The following is a 19,878-nucleotide window of genomic DNA, read 5'->3' as shown; positions in this document are numbered from 1 at the left end:
CTTGGGCAGGCCAATCCTTGCCCACAGACAAACCTGACACCTGAAACGTATTCTCATCAGCAACTGCACACCCTACCATAGTAAACTCTACTCAGGAACCAATCCATGCAACAAACCTCGATGCAACTCTGCCCCACATATCTACACCCAGCGACACCATCATAGGACCTAACCAGATCAGCCATACCATCACTGGTTCATTCACCTGCACGTCACCAATGTAATATACGCCATCATATGCCAGCAATGCCCCTCTGCTATGTACATCGGCCCAAACGGACAATCACTACGGAAAAGGATAAATGGACACAAATCAGATATCAGGAATGGCAATATACAAAAACCTGTAGGAGAGCACTCTCAACCTCCCTGGCCACCTATAGCAACTTAAGGTGGCTATCCTGCAGCAAAAAAATTCGGACCAGACTTCAAAGAAAAACTGCTGAGCTTCAGTTCATTTGCAATTTGCACTATCAGCTCTGGACTCAACCAAGAATGTGAATGGCTTGCCAATTACAGAACCAGTTTCTCCCCTTGTTTTCACCACCTCTAACTGCTAGAACAGGGCCTCACCCTCCCTGACTGAACTAACCTCGTTATCTCTAGCTTGCTTGCTAGCATATATATACCTGCCCCTGGATATTTCCACTACCTGCGTCTGACGAAGTGGGTATTCACCCACGAAAGCTCACGCTCCAAAACGTCTGTTAGTCTATAAGGTGCCACAGGATTCTCTGCTGCTTTTAGTCAGACCTGAGTTAGCTTTAATCTTGCTAGCTTGACCCTGCAGGAGTGAAGCCATGTCAGCACAAGGTTCAGCCTGGGTTAGTGCAGTACTTCGCCTGGATTCCAGGTAGACTTGTGAAGCCCACCCTGAAGCACGTACAGCTCCAGTTTCTTTTCCCTTCCATCATGTCTGCAAACTTGAGCTCTAGCCTGACTAAAGCTAGCTTGAGTTTGTAGACACCAGGGCAGCGAAAAGTTTTAAGGAGGACACTGAGCTGGTTTTATAGAAGATTGTTTGCCTGCAGTTGACTTCATTATTTGTTATTACTAATTCTTTTCTGCACTGTCATCCCTATATGCCAGGGACCTTTGCAATAATATAATAAGATACAAGGATTAATAAACCCCCTTCAGACAGTAAACATAGACAAATCCAACATTCAGAACAATGAGTTTTCAAACGAGGTCACTGTGTGTTCTCTTAATGAGCAATAATGAATATTCTTGACAACTGAAATTCACCCCTCTGCAGAGAAACAGCTCAAGCCTCTGGGCTCACTTAAGTCCTGTTCTGTGCATACAACAGGAAAAAAAGTACATTTCATTGTCAAGAGAGTTATGAGGCTCCACTGGCCCTTATCAATTCTGGGAAATACAAATCAATTCTTTTCTCATCAAACTGCATATCAGAATCAAATGCTGCTCCAGCCTCAGATTCTTTTCTTCTCCACAAATGTATTCAGTCTCTTCAACTGATTTATGCTGCTTTCTTCTCTCATGGCTCCTAGCATCCTATCCTACCTTTACACTATCCTTGATGTAAAGACATTCTGCCTCAAATTGCTTAAGGACTTAGACCGCCCCTCAACTTTCATCCATTGACAAATTATTCAGCTCACATTGTCGGTACTTTCCTTTAGCTTCTTTTTCCATGAGAAAGTGTGGAATGTAGGAAGTGTAGCTTTAGCTCAGCCCCCCCCACCCCCCGCATTGAAAAATACATTTGGAGGAAAGGGTTGATGGGGCTTTTGTTCCTAGCAGGTTCTGGTTGCAGCATTTTCAAATGCAGTCACTCGCATCCGAGAGCAAAGTGCTTCAAACTGGCATGGCTCTAACTTCTCATAACAAAGAACTATTTGCAGCTGTTGCGAGAGACTGACACATTTATGGCTTTAGAGAAAAGTTTCAGAAAGATGATTCTCTGAGACCACAGACGTATGGTACCTAGATACCACGGTGATGGGCAAAGTACAGCCAAAGCAGTATGAACTTCCTCACGTTGCTGCTACTGCTTTTGTGTACTTTTTTGTATTACATTTCGAGATGAATTTGGTATTTATTGGTCCAGTCAAACAACTTTTTCTGTTTCCTTCACTAGTATTGTTGATTGCCAGAGTACCTGTGTGTACCTTCTCCACGCATACTGGTTGTAAACAAAGAACTTATGTATCAGGCTGACATTTATTAGTATCATATAGATAAAACCGTGCAGATGTAACCCAGATAAAATGCAGTGATTTCCCTTTACATTAAAAGGATCAGTACAAACTCTAGCACAGCATTATACAAAGATGGCTTAGTGTGGGCTGAGGGGAAAGATGGAAAACTAATGCAAGCCACCTGTAGCCTCTGGGCCACCAGGGAAAATGGAGTTGGAGAGCACAGTCAAAAAAGTGGGTGGGGCAGAGCACATGGGAGGTGCTATGTATGCTGATTCAGTGCATGTCCTGAGCACCTTTTGCTGCAGTTCTGATATAGAAGCCCTTGGCGGAATCCTAGGGTGAAGGAAGTGATACAATCACCTGCCTTTTTCTGGGATAAACCTCCCAACCACATTGTCAGGGCCAGGGTATGGGCAACCTGGACTAGAGGTTAGTGTCAGGCACAGGCCAAGGGGTCAGGAGCCAGTTACCAGGAATCAGGCCAGGTTGGAATGCCAGGAGATCATATTCAAGAGACAAACTGGAAGGCAGGGATCAAGAGTAGGGCTGCCAACCCTCCAGGATTGTCCTGGATTCTCCAGGAATTAAAGATTAATCTTTAATTAAAGATGATGTCATCTGATGAAACCTCCAAAGTTGGCAACCTAACAAAAGTCAGTTACCAAGAGTCAGCCCAAGTCAGGATACCAGGACAGGCAACAGAACCAGAGGGCAGGAACCAGAAGACAGTTACCAACAGTCAGGTTGAGACATTATACCACTGTATACTGAGGCAGTGGATGGGCCTGGCCCTAGACTGGTTATATTCCTGCAACAGGAGAGTTGTTTTCTTTTATCCTCTGTGACAGAAAACAAATGTCAGTTTTGCAGTCTCTTTGACAAAAGGTGGACCAGCTCCATCAGCAAATGGCACAGTCAAAAACCTTGTAAACTCCTCAGTTTGCTTCTCCCAACCGTATCACCTCCAGTTTTTCTAGACTGAGACTCAGCCAGGTTCCTAACTGTTCCAGACAATAACATGGCACCATCCAGCTCTGATTTGTCTAAAAAAATGCATCTGTTAATCACAAATTTAAATACTTTTTTAAGGCAAGTTCATGCTGTTTTAACATATTTCCATTAGTATGAAATACAGTGTTCATTGTAGAACTAAGTTGAACAGCTGCTTTGAAACCACTGGGTGATTTGTCTCTGTTGGCTTTTTTTCTCTCAGTGTGAACTGATGCGATCTCTTACACATTGGCTTCCTGCTAAAAGCTGGCTGTGTATCAGACTACATGGTTGTCCAAGATGAAGTAAAATAAAAGCTAGTATTTCTATAGAAACCAGTTTTCACATGTAGGCTCTCTAATAGGATGCCTAAATCTGGCTTCTCATTGACACTATCTAGACTGATCATTGTTCTTAACCTGATGCTCAAATTGGCTCTAAACATTCCTACTCGAAATGCTATTTTAAGTGTCCAAATTCTGGACAGAACACTGCAGGGGGACTACTAAGTTTGAAAATTGGGCCCATTACTGCTTAGGCTCCTAAACGCACTGCAAAAAAAAAGACACCACCCCCAAAACAAACAGACAAACAAACAAAACCCTCCCCACCTTTTAATTCCTGGGTACATCTCTTTCTCTGCCATTGAGGGGGCCTCAGTCACTGTTGCACCTCAACCACTCCTATTCTCCCTGTGACACCTAATAGTTTAGTCTCCTGTGGGCTGTAATATTTTAGTCTAATTCTGGTTGTTGGGTTTAGTGTGAGGGTGCTGGGTGGTGTTGGTGGCCTGTAATATACAGGTGACACTATGGTTTCTTCTGGCGTTAAACTATATGACTCTGTAGTAACAGTAGATACAGGAATGTAGATAATATATGGTTATGCCTTACACAAGAGCTTGACCTTCCTCATCGAGTAATCCCCTTACAATAGATGGAACTACTTGAAGAATATGGTCCAGCACAGTATAAGTAAGGGAGTCAGAATCAAGCTCCTGATGAATAAAGAATACAATAGATTTTTAATTACATTTTAAAACCCTCTTGAACACAAGTGCCCTCTCCTTGCTCATGAACACTTGATGGAAGTCGGTACTTTAATACTATAATTATAACATGTCGCTATCCTGATTCAAATTGTTTTTTATTCATCTGTAACTTCATACAATGTAATTGCAGAGCTCAAGATATTTTTGTCCTATAGTTACATTTGCAGCAATCTAATTAAAATATAATGACTTTCCTTTCCGAATATTTACTGCTCTATACCTTATAATACAGTAATTTTAGATATAGTCTTTGCGCTCAGAATTAGAGCAGGGTGGCAAATGGCCTTCCTGACATTTGAATTGTTGAGATTTCAAAAAGTGTCCCTGTTCTGCATTGGGACAAAATATAGACCTTTCAAAAAATATTCAACAAGAGACCCACTCACTCTGGAATAGCCAATAACTTGCTGGGTAGGGCATTCATGTGGGATGAGGGGGACTCTGGTCTCTCCCTTTTGACCAGGAATTCCAAAATAGAATTTTCCAATGGAAAAACCATTTAAGTGAAAAATTCCTCTCCACTTTACTCAAAATGATTCTTGTTGCTAGGAAAACGTAGCTGCTTTTTATAGCAATAATGTGTGTAAAATGCTATTGGCAATCCAGGCTTCTTGAAAAGACATGCATGCAGTTTCCTTTGTAACTGTGAAAATAAATCAGTTTCTCCAAATATAATAGCCTTTTCAACTAAACTGCGTCAATCTAAAAAAAAATTCTACTCCTCATCCTCAGAGAAGAAACAAAGTAGAACAGTGATTAATTACGTCAGATAAAATTAGTAACAAAAGATATTAGGTGGTTCGATGGTTCATATAGATTGATTTAGAAGGATAAAAGTTTAAAAATAAAACAGATATTCAGAATCCAGTTTACTCTTAAATAATTGTGTACAATTGAGGACAAATAACTATACTTCAGGCCTGATAGAAATGATCTTCAAGCATTGTAAAGAGGAGTAGCATGTAACACAATCTTTGACACCAATGATTTTTCTTCTAATAAATCCAGTTATTTCTAATCATTAAAACTCAGAGATGACAACATGTTGTGAGAGTCCTCAGCCTCTGTGGAAGTGTGAGTGGGGGAGCAGAATTTGCCACATAATGAAGAATGGAATGGCAATGCAAATTACAACCATTTTTCCTTCACCTGAAGAAACTCAAAATATGGATCAAATCTGACCTCTATTAAAACAAAACAGTCTCTGTACTGAGCATCTTACTGCCAAAGGAAACACATTTTGCTTCCAATAGCAGGGTGGCCCACTTATTTTCATCTTTTTCAGAGTGCCTTGAGACAGTGTTAAAAATACAGTAGAGCAAACTGGTCCTTTCCCCTTGTGGTAGGAGACTTGCACGTCCCTTACATCATTTGCTGCTGTCAAAGTGCACAAACACCCTCCTGGTTTATTTCAGTGGGGAGGGCTACTTCAAAATCAATGGCTTCTAGTTTCCTTTACAAAAATACTGCAGTTGAGTACTCAATTCCATAAGACTTACAGGGATCGAGTGGTAAAATCATAACCCTTGACCCCTTATTTATGCTTAAATTGGCATATCCTTGAAGTCTAAAGGATTTATTTCTGATTAGGTGGAAACAAAGCTAGAATTATATCAAATAACCTGCATAAGGGACAGCAGTTCACGTCTCGTCTGCAACATGATTCATTAACTAACTCTCAAAATGGGATCTCCCTTTGAAGATGGCCAAGCTCCTTAGAATGTAATGACAGTTGAGAAAACATAAATTGAACAGAATTAACCCCACTTTGGTTCTGTAATTGTTGTGATCTGACACTAACTTGTCCTGATCAATACAGTAATAAGAATACCAAGCTCTTATATAATGCTTTTCATTGGTAGATCTCAAAGCATTTCACAAAGGAGATCAGTATCATTATCTCTACTCTTTCATGAGGCGGCAAAACCATTTAGTAAGCAAACCTGAATGACCACTCATCTTTCATCTAAAACAACCAACTAAGCTAAAAAGACATTGAAATAATTGCACTTATTCAAGTACAAGGAGGTCAGGAAACTAAAATTCAACAAATGATGTTATGGAGTACTCTGATCAAACTCGTTTGAGCCTCTTTTGTAGATCGAGGTGGGGAATTGTTTTTTTCTGGCCCAGGAAAATGTTGAGACTTCAAAAATTTTCCCATTCTTCATCAAGACAAAATTGAGACCATCTGAATTTGTTCATGGAAAAGCAGAACACTCACTCCAGAAAGTCCATCTTGAACCTGAGAAACTTTTAACAAAACTGACCCTTTCCTGTTAGTGTCAATAAATCAGCTTTTTCCGATGAAAAACTGCTGTTAAATTCCCAGCCACCTCTGTTCCTTTGTGTTACATGTAAAAGGCCTGATTCTCCCCTTAACACCAGAGTAACTCCACTGAAATCATACGAGATATACTGGAGTACAACTTGCTAAGTGAGAGGGGGATCGTGTTCAACGTGTAGATAATCCGTCCAATTCTCTGATGGCATAAATGGGCACTATTGACATCAACTGAAGTTGTCCATTTACAACAGTAGAGAATTTGGTCCAGTTTGTCTTTATAATTGGCCTGAGTGACGTTCTTCATTGACAGTGACTTGTAGCTCCAAAATGTTGAGCAATGAAAGGTATAGTATATATATTAATCAAACAGTTCTCTTTCAAGCATGTGCTGTATGTCTCAAAGTCTTCTATATTTACATGCTTTCATTTTTTCATCTTAGATCTTCATTAAAAAAGAAAGATAGCTTTGGTGGTTATTCTGTCAAAAGTATCTCTCGTTTAACTAAATTCTGTTGATTAACTGGAGTATGTCAGAGTGTTCATTGACTAAAGCTCCTGGTAGAATCTGTCTCAATAGGACCTAAGACCACTTTTTTTTCTCTGACATTAATAAATTGCCTCTGGATGTGATAGATGCTGACACTGAGAGCTAGTGGATTATAGCCTGTAAAGCAGGTTTTCTTGATTTAGTCAGTCATTTCATTTTTCTCCCTACAAACTTGAGAAAAGCTAGCATTAAAAAATCATTGCTTCCAGCATTAGTCCATGACAAAATTGAAGGATACCACCTGCCCACCCAAAGAATCTCATTAAAATAACACAGGGACTGATTGTCTCCTGCAGTATTTCAAGGGGCAGGGACACTGAGTGAATTATGGTCTGGGAGGAAAGGGACCGTGCAACCCAGAGACACTTGTTTTCCCCTGAAATACTGCAGAAGCTTCCTACTCCCAGCCCAGGAGCCAGGCTCAAACTGTAGGGCTCTCTGGTCTAAAGGTAGACAGCAGATCCCCTCCCAGAGCTTATTGACAGTCGTTCTCCTCTATCCCCCTTCTCCATGGGTACTGATGGTTATCTTGGGGCTCTTACTATCATCTCAAAGCCCTCATTCAAGACTTGTCCCAACAGTGGCCTATTTTGCATCACTAGAGCTCCTTTTTTCCCTTTCTTCTTTCTATTCGTCTCTTTCTAGCTCAGCTGTTCCATTACTGATGAGCTAAAAGCTACCACCTGAAGCAGATGATTGCTCCCAGGTGTAGCCCACAGGCATTGGTAGTAATGGACCAATTAAGCCTGAATTCTCTTGAAGGGCCTTGGCAGTGTGACAGGCTCCCTTATATAACACTAGAGTAAATGAGAATCAGGTTTATCTGTGACTAAATTAAATGTATGAGTAAGACTACCTGGGGCTCATGTCTGCACCTTCTCAGAGCAGAGTTTTTGTCTGGGAACAAGATGTGGGTCTTATGTCACCATGATTCCAGCAGGAGCCATACTGCTTAGAGCAAGATAGGCAACAGGACCTGGATCATAGATTCTAAGGACAGAAGGGACCATTCTGACCATCTAGTCTGACCTTCTGTATAACACAGGCCCTAGGGCTTCCCCAAAATAATTCCTAGAATGTATATTGTAGAAAAATATCCAATCTTGATTTTAAAATTGTCAGTGATGGAGAATTGTTCCAAAGGTTAATTATTCTCACTAGTAAAAACTTATGCTTTATTTCCAGTCTAAATTCGTCTAGTTTCACCCTTCAGCCATTGGATTGTGTTATACCTTTCTCTGTTAGACTGAAAAGCCCAGTCCAGGTTCTTACTGTCCACGAGAATCTGGAATATCTCCAAACAGCTCATAACCTTCATCAGTGACAGATCCTCCGGTCACTCTTCTTTGCCAGATTCAACTTTGTCATCACCTACTCCCTTGGATCATGGAAAGGGAAGGCAGATGTCAAAGACACCAGGTCAGACATGATTCCCTTGGCTACCTTTTTATGCCCATCACATTTTATTAGAGAGACAACACAAGGAACCCTGATGTCCCTCTAGTAGTCCCTCTTCCCCAAGACCTCCAGGCTACTAAGATGTGTCAGATCCTAAATGCTCCTAGCATTTTTCCCAGTCTGGGGTTTCATTTGAAGGAGGGTCTAGTTTATTATGGAAGGTGTCTTTACATTCCAGAGGGGCAACCTTGACTCAAGGTATTAAAGGTGTACAATGATACCCTGGTTGCTGGCCACTTTGGCTGCTCTAAGACCTAGTGTTATGGAACTTCCAGTGGCCAACACCGAGTACCAACATTAAGAGGTACAATAATTCATGTGATCTGTCCTGTCAGAGCAAGCGCACACGTGCCTAACCACTTGGTCTTCTTCAGCCTTTGCCCTCCCTGTCTCAGCCCTAGTACTTGGTATCCTTGGATTTCATCACCAAGTTACCTTGCTTCCAGGGTTTCACAGTCATCCTTGTCACTCTTGATCTCCTCACTAAGATGGTGTACTTTATTTTTGTTCATTCTTCCCAACCGCCCAGGCAACAGCCTGACTCTTTCCAAGTAATGTTTTTGAGCTCCCTGGGCTGGTGATGGGAATAGTCTCAGATCACGGTCTGCAGTCCATTTCCTGGTTTGGGTGCAAACTCTTAGGCCAAGAAGATAAGCAGCCCCCTTCCCATCACGCACAAAAAAATGGGTAGACAGAAATGGTGAACCAGGGCTTCAAACAATACCTCCGTTGCTTTCTCAATTATCATCAGGATGAATAGGTCACCCTCCAGCCATACACAGAGTTTCTGTACAAAAACTCAAGTCCTGCATCCACTCAACATGTCCATTCTATGCAAACTATGTTTTCACCCTCACTTCCATTCAGCTGCACCTACAGATTCCCCAGTCCCTGCCTCAAGCAAATCTAGTTGCCCATCCTCACTGGCTGCATTAAGAGCTTACTGAACACTTGGAACTTGTCAAGGAGACACAAACATCACACTGACCAAAAATGCCAAGCCCCACTCTTTCTAGAAGATAAGGTCTGTCTGTCCTTCAGTCACCTCAGAACTTTGGTGAGCTTACAGGAAGTGGAAACTTTGAACAGAAAGGAAGCTTACAGGAAGTGGAAACTTGATCAGATGACTAGAGAGGAGTATAAAAATATTGCTCAAGCATGCAGGGGTGTAATCAGGAAGGCCAAAATACAACTGCAGTTGCAACTAGCAAGGGATCTGAAGGGTAACAAGAAGGGGCTCTATAGGTATGTTATCAACAATTAAAAGGTCAGGGAAATTGTGGGAGCCTTAATGAATGGGGGAGACAACCTAGTGACAGATGATGTAGAAAAAGCTGAAGTACTCAATGCTTTTTTTGCCTCTGTCTTCACAGACAAGGTCAGCTCCCACACTGCTGTCCTGGGCAACACAATATGGGAGGAGGTAGTGATGAAAGAACATATTAAGGACTAAGTAGAAAAGCTGGACAAGTCCATGGGTCCAGCTCTAATGAATTCGAGGGTGCTGAGGGAATTGGATGATGTGATTGCAGAGCCATTGGCCGTTATCTTTGAAAACTCGTAGTGATCGAGGGAGGTCCCAGACGCTTGGAAAAAGGCAAATATAGTGCTCATCTTTCAAAAAGAAAAGGATAACCCGGGGAAGTACAGACCGATCAGTTTCACCTCAGTCCCTGAAAAAATTATGGAGCAGGTCCTCAAGGAAACCATTTTAAAGCACTTGGAGGAGAGGAAGGTGATCGTGAAAGATTCAGCATGGATTCACCAAGGAAAAGTCATGCCTGACCAACCTGATTGCCTTCTACAATGAGATAACTGTCTCTATGGATATGGGGAAAGTGGTGGGCATGATATATCTTGACTTTAGCAAAGCTTTTGATAAGGTCTCCCACAGTATGCTTGTCAGCAAGTTAAAAAAAGTATGGCTTGAATGAATGGACTCTAAGGTGGATAGAAAGCTGGCTAGATTGTTGGGCTCAACGGATAATGATCAACGGCTTGATGTCTAGTTGGCAGCCAGTGCCCCAAGGGTCAGTCCTGGTGCAAGTTTTGTTCAATATCTTTATTAATGATCTGGATGATGGGATAGATTGCACCCTCAGCAAGTTTGCGGATGACACGAAGCTGGGGGGAGAGATAGATATGCTGGAGGGTAGGGCTAGGTTTCAGAGTGACCTAGAAAAATTGGAGGAATGGACCAAAAGAAATCTGATGAGGTTCAACAAGGACAAGTGCAGAGTCCTGCACTTAGGATGGAAGAATCCCATGCACTGTCACAGGCTGGGGACTGACTGGCTAAGCAGCAGTGTTGCAGAAAAGGACCTGGGGATTACAGTGGATGAGAAGCTGGATATGAGACAGCAGTGTGTCCTTGTTGCCAGGAAGGATAACAGCATATTGGGCTGCATTAGTAGGAGCACTGCCAGCAGATAGAGGGAAGTGATTATTCCCCTCTATTTGGCACTGCTGAGGCCACATCTGGAGTATTACATCCAGTTTTGGGTCCCCCACTACAGAAAAGGATATGGACAAATTGGAAAGAGTCTAGTGGAGGGCAACAAAAAATGATCAGAGGGCTGGGGCACATGACTTATGAGGAGAGGCTGAGGGAACTGGGCTTGTTTAGTCTGCAGAAGAGAAGAGTGAGGGGGGATTTGATAGCAGCTTTCAACTATCTGAAGGGCGGTTCCAAAGAGGATGGAGCTCGGCTGTTCTCAGTGGTGGCAGATGACAGAACAAGGAGCAATGCTGATAAAGCACTGGAATGGGTTACCTTGGGATATGGTGGAATCTCCATCCTTAGAAGTTTTTAAGGCTTGGCTTGACAAAGTCCTGGCTGGGATGATTTAGTTGGGGTTAGTCCTGCTTTGAGCAGGAGGTGGGACTAGATGACCTCCTGAGGTCACTTTCAACCCTAATCTTCTATGATTCTATGATCTCCCCAGTAGTGAAGACAAGCCCTGACAGATAAGCAGAAGTTGATTTTTGGCTACATTTTGCTTTCTGCAGGAGAGAGTGGACCTAAGAACTGTATCCTTAAGGTAATGGGTGAATGGAAAGAGACCTAGTGGGAAGAAGCCCAGGGAAAACAGTAGCAGTTAACTGGAGTTAAACAGAACAGTGTGTGACTGCTGTTCATAGGGTCCCTGGGTTGGGACATAGAGTAGCGGGTGGACCTGGGTTCTCCAACAAGTCACTGAGGAAGCAGCCTAAGCCCTGAGAAAGGGATAACACTTTCTTAGAAGCCTGAGAAAAGCTCTGGAATATAAAGGTTCTCCGGGATGGGGATGAAGACCCTGGTAAGGGCAGGGAGACTATCTATTGAACTCTTGGTAACCTACCCCCATATCACCACTCCAGTCATGGAACTGAACGTGAGAGATGACCTGGCTGGAGAGCTGGGGGAGCGAGAGCTGGTGAAGACACGTATCCAGGGAGAAAGCCCTGGGGGCAGTGCTCTATAACAAGTCAGTGAAGGACTTAAAATTAGCCCAGAAGGGGCTGAGAACTAAGCCCAGAGACAGGGCTGAAGACACTAATTATGGCACAGCAATAGTTCCTATTGGACCTTTGCTACTCCAGAAAGGGTTGCTTCATGCATATTGACTGTGTGTGACTTGGCTGTAGGGCTGAGTTGCTGAAGATTTGCCTAGCAAGGTTGGCAGTCGATAGAGTACTGGGAATGGAGAAAAAGAGTACTACAAGATCACACTCAGCCAACAGGAGGTATTCACAAGGTTCCCCTGTCACAGTCATCTCTTTTTAAGCTGAACAATCCCAGTCTTTTTATTCGTTCCTCATATGGAAGCTGTTCCATACCCCTAATCATTTGGTTGCCCTTCTGTACCTTTTCCAATTTTAATATAATTTTGAGATGGAGTTACCAGAACTGCATGCAGTATTCAAGGAGTGGTCACACCATGGATTTATATTGAGGCAATACAATTTTTCTGTTTTATTATCAATCCCTTTCCTAATAGCTCCTAACAGTGTTAGATTTTTTGACTGCTGCTGCATCTTGAACAGATGTTTTCAGAGCACTATTTACAAGGACACCAAGATCTTTCTTGAGTGGTAACAGCTAATTTAGACCCCATCATATTGTATATATAGGTGGGATTATATTTTCCAAAGTACATTACTTTGCATTTATCAACACTGAATTTCATCTGCCATTTTGTTGCCCAGTTGCCCAGTTTTGTTTGATCCTTCTGTAACTCTTCACAGTCAGCTTTAGACTTAACTATCTTGACAAATTTTGTAATCTGCAAATTTCGTCACCTCTCTGGTTACCCCCTTTCCTGTATCATTTATGAATATGTTGAACAGTCATGGTATAAATCCTTGGGTGACCCAGCTATTTACCTCTCTCCACTGTGAAAACTGTCCTTAAGTAATATAGTGCAAATAAAAAAAATCTCCCAGAGCAACATAACATAATACTGAAAATAGGAGTCACTACCTGTATTAGCATAAATCTAATTAAAACAAGTACCCCTCTAGCTTTCTGCCATTGAAAATATAAGTGAAACTGAAGGGTAAGGAAAACAAACCCTTTTCCCTTTAGCTAATTACACTCTAGAATACAAGAGAGGTGCAAAATTATCCCATTGAAAGTAGAGTGTTCAAGGGCTGATGAGTAATACTTATTAATGGGCAAACCAGTAGGTTCATTGCACTGGTCTGATCAATTTAGTTAAGCATCCAAAAGTAGGATGCTTATCCAAAGGCTGTACAAACTTTTAAAAAACTTTCCTCTCTGAAAGTTGAGTGATTCTTCAGTAGGACTGTATTCCTCCTTCTCTTTTCATGGCACATCTTCAAGCCCCAGGTCAACCCTTCAACCCTCTCCTCCACAGCATCTTCACTTTACCTTTGGACAGACCAGCAGCTCAGAAAATCTTTCTGGAGTACAAATTGTTATGGAATTAATATTTCCACATATGCAAATCCAATTAAATATTGGGTATGCAGAATGAAAGTGAAACTCTGACAGTGGAATGAATGAAAGTGTTCAGTGTGACAGCTTATGGACAATGGTAGCATTGTTTAGAGTGCTAATGTTCTACAGGAATGCTGGCACTTCACAGGACACATCTGGTATTTGAGACAACTCTGGACAAAATGTACTATACTGGACCAGATTTTTTTCTCACCAGTAAAGTAGTTCAAGACACAATTAGAGCTACCTTGATCACTCTTGCCTACACCACAGCTTTCTAACCTTGACTTAAGAACTCTAGTTCAGGGAAAGCAATGTAAACTACAAAAATCCAATTCCTCCAAATCCATTCCTGTGGCTAATGGAGTTGTGTCAGGGACAAAACTGATCACTGAGTTTTATTATTCATTACTTGTACAGCATCCTGGGTGTACCTGCTGTTTTAGCAATAAATATAATTGGTAAATCTCTGCACAGAGAAGTGTACAATTTCAATAAAGTATAACCCAGCAAGAGATCTGAGTAGACCTTTGGATATGGAAGGATGAGGGTTATAACACAAAGTTATTCGGTATTCTTACTAGGAATAAACATGATTAGTTTCTTTAAAAAAAAATAATTTTAGGATCAGATTCTGATTCCTCCTACTTTCACTTTTTAGTACATCACTCTGTGAGTAACCTCAGTAAAACCTCTTGGATAACTTTCAGGCTATGGTATTTCTCAATATGAGCCAGGGTATTGGAGGCTGGTCCCTAATAATTTATGGCTAGAGTGGAGGAAAGTGCTGATTTCTTAAGAAAGATTGGAGGAAAGTGCTGATTCAAATTGGTGCTTAAGCGTGTGGTTAGTTTTAAGCATATGAGTAATCCCACTGCAGTGACTTCATTGAAACCATTCACTTGCATAGTTAGGAATGAGTTAATGTATCTTGCTGAATTGGGGGCCAAGCAGACAAGCTGCTTTTAAATATACATTTCTATAGACAGCATATTTTACAGGGCTGTCTTCTTTTCTGATCTCTTAAACATATGTGCAACATCTTGGATCAGATACAATACACAATGCATATGAAAAATTACCCATTAAAAGGTTTGGCTCATAGAGGTTAAGTCTGCTTTGAAGTTTATTTGTGTAACAAATTTCTCACATCAAACACCACTGTTTAAATTTTGTTTGCTTATTAATTATCCTTTCTTTCAAATAGAGATCCAGAATATTTTGGTTTGGGTGACATTTTGCCACATGACATGCTGGAACTAAGAATAATGCTGTTAGTGGCGTTTTAGTGGATTTGCTGATACATTAGAAAAATACTTGTATTCTTGAGGCATAACAAGAAATCAAGCAGAGCTGGTAAAGTTAACGGGAAAGATACATTATTATTTCTAAATTATTGGAATAGCTACTAGAATCTCCTCATGTTACATCTTTTCACATGAGATAACCGCGATCTGTATGGATAGACACTTAGTACAAAAAACTCAGTGCTTTTAGTTGATGACATTGTGATGGGTTAGATCACAGAAACCCCCCTTGGGAGCTGGCAACTGATGTGTCAAAACTACCTCTGCTCCTGTTTTCCCTGCCAGCTTAGGACTCCAGCACCCTGTCTTGCTGAGCCAAACACTCCCGTCTGCTCCAGCAATGACCCAGGGTCTGAATTACTTGCCCCAAAGCTGCAGGTTTACTTGAAAACAGCTCACAGAAGTGTGCTTGTCTTTCGCACTCAGATGCCCAACTCCCAACAGGGTCTAAACCCAAATAAATCCATTTTACCTTGTATAAAGCTTATGCAGCATAAACTCATAAATTGTTCACCCTTTATAACACTGATAGATATGCATGGCAGTTTGCTCCCCCAGGTAGTAATACATACTCTGAGTTAATTAATAAGTAAAAAGTAATTTTATTAAATACAGAAAGTAGGATCTAAGTGGTTCCAAGTAGTAAAAGACAGAACAAAGTTACCAAGCAAAATAAAAAAAAATGCACAAATCTATGTCTAATCAAACTGAATACAGATAATCTTGCCCTCAGCGATGCTTCAGCAAGATTTTTTCCCCAGACTGGACACCTTCCAGGCCTGGGCACAATTCTTTCCCCCGGTACAGATCTTGTTCCAGCTCAGGTGGCAGCTACGTGATTCTTCATGATGGTTCTCCTCTTTGTTCTCTTCCACCCCTTTATATATCTTTTGCATAAGGCAGGAATCCTTTGTCTCTCTCTGGGTCTTCAACCCCCGCCACCATTGGAAAATCACCAGGTTAAAGATGGATCCAGTTCACGTGACATGATCTCATGTCACTGCAAGACCCCAAGCCTTCATTCCTCCCAGCCTGACTCACAGGAAGGCTTGCTTGCAAACAGAGCCCCAGTCAGTTGTCCTGGTTGATGGGAGCCATTAAGATTCCAAACCACCATTAATGTCCCACATTTTGTATAATTATAATAGGCCCTCAGAGTTATATTTCATATTTCTAATCCCAGAAACAAGAGTGGTACATTTATACAGATATGATGATCACACTCAGTAGATTATAAGCTTTGTAATGATACCTTACAAGAGACTTTTTGCATGAAGTGTATTCCAGTTACATGATATTCACTCATTACCATATTTTTATAAAATCCATATAGACTGCACAACATCACAGACATGCTGGTGAACTTACTTACATGCTGATGTGATATAAGGTATGACATAAGTAACCTTTAGTAACTAAAGTTCAGTGTCAGAACTGAAGGCAAACTCTAAATACAAATATTGTGGAGTTCTCATGATCTGATTTTCTTCTGAACTGAAGAATCTGGGCATCTTCTGTGATGACATTTTTGGACCCTTTTATCAAGTGGTATTTTCTAGGATAATAGTTTCAGAAAAAGGACAGAGTGGATACAATTTTTGTTACTTATTTAACATTTGACTCAGTGCTTTCTAGGACATGAATGTAAGATCCTACCCCAAGGAGGGAGTGATTGACATCAAGTCTATGGTAACTGCCTGTTAGAGGAAATGGTTTTGGACATGAAATACAGTACTCGGTGCATCTGTGGTTGAACTGACTATTTTCTGGGATATTTGCAAACATGACTGGTTCAGTACTAGAGCAGGAAAATTACTGATAGCAAACCATTTATTAGTTGACTTTAACTCTGCCCAAGAGAGTTCACAATCTAGTATTAAGAGTTCACGTAAAAGGTGAACAGATGGGTGAGTTTCCAGGCACTCCTATTTCTTCTAAAAATGTAGGTTTACATTTTTTAGCAAAGTAGCTTTTATGTAGTTCCAACAGACTAAAATAAGAGAAGAATAAAATAAAAAGGCAAGAATTCATTATTGTCAGATCAAATATGTCTGGTTGAAATATCAAATACTGAACCCTGAGCTATAAAAATGGGGCATTAATAAAATTAAAAATGTGATCAAAATTAAAAATACTCAACGTATTGAATATTTGACAAAGCAGATAGGGCTGTTCTATGTTGCAAAACTTCACCAGCTGGATTTGGATTGCAAAACGAAGCTGGTTTAGATCTGGGCTCAACTCTTGTGTGGGAGGAGGAAGATAAACTGTTCTGGTTTTGGTCCATCTTTTTTGGGGGCACAGGCATGTTTGCAGATGTTGGTTGTGAAGCAACATTTAATTTCAGTGATCCTTTCTGTGTCAAACACTAAGTTCAGAAAGACTCTTGATCATCTGGATTATTACCAATGGAAATGGCACTGTTTTAGCATGCTGTAGTAGTGTGCATATAATTTATGCTGCTGTTCTACTTTTCTCTTGCTCAAGGGACATTTTTAATATGTATTTTTAAAAAATCTTAAACACAGTAGGTTACTAAAGTTATTTTTGTAACTTTAATATTTGGGTTCATTTAAATGAGAGGAAAATAACACCATCCTACAGAAATTCTATATTTAAGCAAGATAACTGTGATACTAAAGAGCTAAAACCAGTGTGCTAGAAAAATACTGTGTAATGCATGCTGCTAACTATATGCATTTATAATTAAACTGTCTGAGGATTTTTGCCTGTTCAAGATCTGAAATGTGGTTGGAGTTTTAAAAACAAAAAAGCTTCAAAATTCAATCTTACATGAACCAGGAATAGTGCAATACAGTAGTGTCACCAGCTGTCAGTGCCACTTACAGGTGCTCAGCATGGAGTCCATTGACTTATGTTCCCTCTAATACCGCATTGCTCACACCAGGCCTCTGTTTGAAATCTGTTAAGTGTGTGGTGGGTCCTCTGTATGATTAATTTCAGCTATGAAGTTATGATTTTGTTACATGAAACCATTTGTTTCCAGTACTTCTATTTGCTATCACTTGAATCTCTACCCTTTCTTGAATAAATATATACTTGCTTTCTCTATAAACAAATCTAAGTGCTGCGTTAAGCAGAGCTGTGTTCTAAGTAACTAGCAAACTGTGGTATACTGTTCCTCTGGGACCAGAGGATCTGGTAATTCTGTGAACATCCAGTGGATGAAGAGCTGGATACTGCAGGGGGATGCTCAGAGGACTCGTGGATTGGAGCGCAGGGATTCAAGTGATAGCAAGTAGAAGTATTGGAAACAAATGGTTATATATAACATAAAATCATAAGGTATATTCTAGAGCAATCGCTCTCAAACTTTTTTTTGCATAGACCACTTGAAAAATGCTGAGGGGCTCGGCGGACCACTTAATGATTTTTCCAAATGTGGTTTGTACCATTAGCTAAGTATTGTAAAGCACATTGGATAAAAAAGCTGTATTAAATAAACTTTAATAATAATTCACATTTTTGTTCTACAAATAAAAGCATACAACTCATATTTTAATATCAGTAGCCTTACTTTTCTAATGCGATGGATGTGTCCTCTCTCCCCTGCCACAGCAGCCCCCCGAGCTGGGGCAGGAAAGGAAGGGGGTCGCTCCCCCGTCACAGCAGCACTGAGCTGAGGCTTGGGAAGGCGGGCTGTCTCTTCCCGGCAGCCACAGTCCTGGAGATGGAGAGAGTCGCCTCTTTCTCTGGCCTCTGCAGTCCTGCAACACTCAAATTCCCCCCACCCCCTCTTCTCACTCCCCTGCTCCTTCCCACCTATCTCCTATTCCCCCCAATGCCACTACCTCACCTTACATGTGCATCTTTTCCAGGGTCCAGGCACCTAATTAGTGGAGCCACACCTGTGTGGCTCCACTAATTAGGTGAGTGGCCCTTCATTCTCTTGTGTGCAGCTGGCCAGACGCGCACCGTAGAGGAACTATCCGTGGACCACCTGAATGGAGCTAACTGACCACTGGTGGTCCATGGACCACACTATGAGAACCTCTGTTCTAGAGTTTAGGCTTTTTTAACTAAGGATTTTTTTCAGTCTTTTAGAGCAACACTCACCTGAATTTCTTCCAGTGTTTTACAGTCAGGTTTGGCTGTGAACTTCCATTCATGTGAAAAGTCACACTGTCAGCTTGCCTCCTTGGTGAAAAGATGCAGGTCTCCATACATATCAGAAAAATTCATTATCCTTAGTCATAAGCAGGATGCGCTCCTCCCCCCTCCCGCTGCTTGCCCTTATTCATAAGTAGGACACCCACCATGCACTCTTTTTTTGTGGATTTTGCAACATCATAATCAGCATCAGGGTCAGTATGTGAAAAGCATACAGTGGGGGACACAATGATCAGACAGGGACATGAGTGTCTCTTAGGCCACGTCTACACTACGCAATAATATCGAATTAGCTAAAATCGGTTTTATAAAACTGATATTATAAATTCAATTTCACGCGGCCACACTAGGCACAGTAATTCGGCTTTGTGCGTCCATGGTCCAAGGCTAGAGTCAATTTCTGAAGCTTTGCATTGTGGGTAGCTATTCCGTAGCTATCCCTTAGTTCCAGCAGTCTCCCCCGCCCCTTGGAATTCTGGGTTGAATCATTGTCGCGGGTGGTTCTGGGTAAATGTGCGTAAACTCGTCTGTCAGTCATTCCTTCCTCGGGAAAAAACAGCTGACAATCCTTTATTAGCGCCTTTTTTTGCCCTGGATTTGATGGCACGAGCATAGCACAGCCCATGGTTGACCGATCAGCGTTTTCTTTCGCGCACCGTATGTGTACTGAGAATGCCACGGACAAGAGGCGATACTCCAGCACTGACACAGAGCATATCATTTGCTTTTTGCATGATCGCAGAGATGGTTACCAGTCGTTCTGTACCATCTACTGCTGAGTAAATGGGCAAATGAGATGACGGTTTATCTCTCCCCCCTGTACTGTCCTGCTATCATGACGTGCCTGGGCTGAGATCTGCCAGGGGGCACAAAATTGGGAATGGACTCCCGAAGTCAATCCCATCCTTTATGGTTTCTAAAAAATAGAGGTCAGTCCCTGCCTAGAAAAGGGGCAAAGTGTGACTAAGATGGGACCAGTGTATCAGGCAACAGCTGC

The sequence above is a fragment of the Chelonoidis abingdonii genome, chromosome 1 (genome assembly GCF_003597395.2).
Source record: "Chelonoidis abingdonii isolate Lonesome George chromosome 1, CheloAbing_2.0, whole genome shotgun sequence".
Taxonomy (NCBI): domain Eukaryota; kingdom Metazoa; phylum Chordata; order Testudines; family Testudinidae; genus Chelonoidis; species Chelonoidis abingdonii.
This window is presented reverse-complemented; position numbering follows the sequence as displayed.